At 36.7% G+C, this 4,721-nt stretch overlaps 1 long non-coding RNA gene across 1 annotated transcript in view; it reads right to left on the bottom strand.

Moving 5' to 3' along the window:
* The window catches only part of LOC106522012 (uncharacterized), a 14,256-nt gene extending 9,552 nt beyond the window's left edge, over positions 1 to 4,704 (bottom strand). Inside the window, exons 1-2 of the long non-coding RNA XR_001310737.1 lie at positions 4,684 to 4,704; positions 3,129 to 3,224 (exon numbers count right to left, since the gene is read on the bottom strand). This is a non-coding gene — a long non-coding RNA (uncharacterized LOC106522012). The remainder of the gene's footprint in view (positions 1 to 3,128; positions 3,225 to 4,683) is intronic.
* Between the last annotated feature and the right edge of the window lie 17 nt (positions 4,705 to 4,721).

Here is a 4,721-nt window from a genome sequence, read left to right as displayed (position 1 = left end):
ACACACACACACACACACACACACACACACACACACACACAGCCAGCTGACCTTGTACCGCAGAGTTTCCATGGCGATGCACTAAATGCGAACAAAGGTACGGTGCATCTATTATTTTCCTCATGAATATGAACTCTAAATGTTCTTATTCATCTTTCAAAACAAGTTTTCTTCAGGGCTTCTTTTTTATTTTATTTATTCTATATAAATAAATGTATTAATGCTGTAATACATAAATTAGGTAAATTAAACGGTGATAAAAAAGGATTTTATTCCATTTTAAAATTATATAAGTATACAAACACTAAAAGTAAATAAAAAAAAGGATGGCACAATGTGAAAACAACCGTTACCTGGTCTAGTTTCTGCTCTTTATGATACAAAATGTTCGTAATGTGTTTCTGTCCCTGTGTGATAATTCACAGATACGTTTACAACACATATGTGTGAGGCTAAAGTCATTAGGCCACAAGCTGTGAAGTGATAAAAGTGTGTATCTGTGTGTATTTGAGGTGGGGGGGGGGGGTAAAGTGAAGGATCATCTGTGTTCAGGATGATAGCTCCCTGCAGGTTTCTTCATCTCTGCAGCCATCCGTCTAATTTCCAGCCCAGATGGCTGTGATTACTTTGGGAGGAGAAATACCTGAGAAGGTTTAGATTACATCTCTCTGTATGTGAACTTACTTTAAAGTGTCTCATCGTTCCTAATGGGCTACACCCCACCCCCTGAAACTTTACAAACTAATCAGTTCACTGAAACCAATATTTTTTTTAAATTCTGTTTCAAGTAGGGCTAGTATTGCCAATACCTTTTACTTYAAATGTCATGACCATTAAATAATTGTGTGATTTTGTCTTTAGCTAGTTGATTGTGATAAAACTCAGGTATGGCAAATAAAAAAAAAGTTCTTAACTGCAACAATGTAAAATCATGTACCATTATAAAAACAAAGTAATTCTATTAGCTCCTACTACACACATTTGTTCAAGAAAAATGTCACTAAAACAATATAACAAAAAGCAATAATACAACAAAAATKCAAATATAAAAAGTGTCGACAAAAGYACYAAAATACCRTCCACTGCARGCAGATATRGTGAAAACTAAAGTCAGTAGAGCAAACAAAGGGATAAAGAGAAAGTGAAAAATTGAGACATACAGAAAAGAAAACTGCAACAAAAGCATTGATCTCATCATGCTAGTATTAATCAGATATCAGTCCTCATCCTGGTTTCTGTAGTAATGATGTTTAGATTGACCCKTAGTTTCAAGAGGCARAGCAGAGCAGTGGTCAGAGCWGTTYTCTCACAGGGAGAAGGTCACAGGCTCGCCTCCAGGCCTGAAGTCTTTCTAGGTGGAGTTTGCATCTTCCTTCRGTACAAGTGTGGGTTGAGATCTTCTGGCACCGTGGAACACGTTTCCTCTGGATACTCAGGTTTCCTCCCACAGGTTAGGTTCTGGATTAATAGATTGGAGCTTTTTCTGCYGTAAAGAGGATGTGGCTCTGGTCAGGTGTGGTGAAGAAGGAGACAAKTGGAAAGAGAAGATCTCCATATGAGGCATCTCTAAATTGTCCCTAGGTGTGGGTGAGAGTGGTTGTTCCCGTGATGACCTTGCGACCTGTACCTGCCTCTGGCATAATGATTACAGTGAAAATAAAACCCCAATTCCAATGAAGTTGGGACATTGTGGATTTATCCACACATGGAATGATGTTGTTTTTTAACGCAGTGGGATGGAAGGTCTCCAGCGTTCAATGATGATTTTCAGCCTTGCCGCTTACTTGCAGCGATTTGTCCAGATTCTCTGAATCTTTTGATGATATTATGGACTGTAGATGATGAAATCCCTAAATTCTTTACAAATGTACGTTGAGAAACGTTGTTTTTAAATTCTTGGACTGTTTGTGCACYCAGTTGTTCACAAAATGGTGAACCTCAGGGGCGGTTCTAGGGGTGGGGCCACAGGGGCACTGACCCCAGGTGAAATCTGATTGGCCCCCTGAAGTGCCCCTGTCCTGTCACTCATCTGTTCTTCACCAGGGAGTGATGATGATGGTGGATGCAGTTCCATGTTCAACCACTAGTTGCGCTAATGAGTCAAATGGTAAAGTCCAGAATGAATCATGCTTACAGAATTCTTCTCTTCTTAAGAAAATTTGAACAAACCTGTAAAAAAAAATCTTTCAACTGACAAATGATGGCTGGATTTTCTCACTTGTGTGTTGGAGAATATTTTATTTATTTACATTAAAATGTATGAAAAACTGCTAAGGACAATTTACTGTGCAAGCTTTTTTTGGTACCACTTTAGGCTTCCCTTATAGATGACTTATAAAGAGTTTACATATAGGTTACTAATTCATCTGTAAACACTTTATAAATCATTAATAAATGTTTATTATGCAATAATAAAGGATGAGAAAGAGACAAAACTGTTTGGTTTCTTACCATATAATGAGACAAATCTGTTCACACATATATTACATCTAAAGGTGCTTTTTAAACATTTTACACAAGGTTACTACATTGTAAGTACAATAACGATAAGAAACACATATTTTAACAAATTATTATTGTACTATATTACTGCATTATAAAAATTCACCACTGTCAAAGGGAGACTTATCGTAAAGTGTYATACAGTACACTATTTATTAATGASAAATAAACATTTATAAATGTCAAAAGTTAGTCTTTAATGTAAAATATCATCATTTTTAAAACTTAGTGTTGATAATCAATATTTTAAACTACTGTTTAAACGTGTAACTACTGTCAACAATGATGATGTATCAAAAAAGTAAAATAAAAAAGTCAACACAGCAAATAATCCCACCCCATCCAAAATAGTGTACAGTTTTACACTGTACAATAAGGATCCCTTTCATAATTGTGGATATTTATAATGCAGTAATACAGTGCAATATTATATGTTAAAATATGTGTTTCCTAATCATTTTTGTGCTTACAAGGTAGAAGACTTGGCCACTCTATGAATATTGTGGCCCCTTGATGGCCCCTCACTCAGAAAAATCCTAGATCCGCCACTGACCTCACCCCATTATTGCTTGTGAACGTCTGAGCCTTTCAGGAATGTTCTCTTTTGACCAAATCATGACACTCACCTGTTTCCAATGAACCTGTTCACCTTTGGAATTCTTCAAACAGGTGCTTTTTGATCATTTTTCAACTTTCCCAGGACACCAATGACCCCAGCGACCCTGAAAGAAAGAAGCAGGCAAAGAGGATGGATGGATGGATGGATGGATGATCTAACAATCAGCAGCCAGGTTTTTGATGGGACTTTCTATAGCTGCAGTTAACCACATAAAATAAATATGAGGTAGATTTTATACTAAAAGAGAGAAAAAAAATCAGTCGTGTTTAATGTCACCATGTTGTTGGATGARTGAATCTTCTTAGCTTCAATGTAAAAAACTGTAGCAGTTCAATAAAATTACAACCAATTTATTTTTAATGTGAGTTTAGTCCTTTGTTGTGGACATCCAACACACTCTTTTGGTCACTTGTGAAAATTAAACCTGGTGTCTGATGCATCTCATGCTGCATTTTAACCTACACAAAAACAGACTGTTTTTATGACACTCTCACACTGAGTCAATTTAGTTTGATTCAGTCATCGAGGAAGTGAAAGCTTGTAAAACAAAACAACCTCACATCAGTGGGAAAATYTCAAGTTATGTTCCATCTGCAAATAACAGCAAACATTACTTTAAAAATCACTGTGGCCTCTATAAAATAAGTCCAAAATGGAAGGTTTGGGCATAATGTACTATATATGTATGACTGGAGAGAAGAYCTGACATGTTTGACATGACAGCAGCATGATTTGAGGCACAGAGGGTAAATGATGCTAAACTACTTAAAATGTCCCAGCTAATCATTGCTCATCTTTAATCTTTGGTTACAAAGGTCCAGGCAAACACAAGTGGGACATCATAATTGTGACACTTATTCTCCCTTGGTTTCACCCTGCTTAATTAAAGCCTTCAGAATTTTGCGTTTTCTAATTGATTTTGTCTAAAAGTTAAAAAAAATAATTTATCAGATTGTCTCTTTATTCCTGTTGTGAAGCTTGTTTTATTAAAATAAATAATTTCACGCATCTTACATCTCTAATTGTTCAGCTCTTTGAACTTTGAGTCATTCCGCACAAATAGGACAGAGCTACAGTAAGACCTTATTTTTTTTCTTTAAGTTTGCCGCATTTAGAAAACAGGAGAAAAGTCACCCCATGCCACGATTAGAGGCACCCCCATACCATCACAGATGCTGGTTTTTGCACATTCGGCTGATAACAGCCGGGGCAGCCGTTCTCCTCTTCACACGTTTCTTGTTTCAGCTTGTTTTCCCAAAGGCAAACTGAAGCTTGGACTAATYGCACAAACGACACATCTCTTTGTGTTTCTATCCATAAATTGATCAGATCCTCCAAAGYTCATCCTGAATCCTGAATCTTTTGATAGTTTTGTTTTATTGTTTACTTGTTTGTAGAACTGATCAATTCTCAGAAATGAACTCAACCCATCCTTGGTTACAAAAACTAAAATTTCTGACTTTTATGCTGAAGCTGAATTGTTCTTACAGGACTAACATAAAGACCGTGCACTCAAATCTTGGTTGGTGTGGAGATGTGTGTTTTTGCTCCTGTGATCTCACCTGGCAGATTGCTGATTGGCGTGGGCGGAGTCTTCACT

The sequence above is a fragment of the Austrofundulus limnaeus genome, unplaced genomic scaffold (assembly GCF_001266775.1).
Source record: "Austrofundulus limnaeus strain Quisiro unplaced genomic scaffold, Austrofundulus_limnaeus-1.0 Scaffold2, whole genome shotgun sequence".
NCBI lineage: Eukaryota > Metazoa > Chordata > Actinopteri > Cyprinodontiformes > Rivulidae > Austrofundulus > Austrofundulus limnaeus.
The sequence above is the reverse complement of the archived record's forward strand: the minus strand, read 5'-3'. Positions and strand labels throughout refer to the sequence as shown.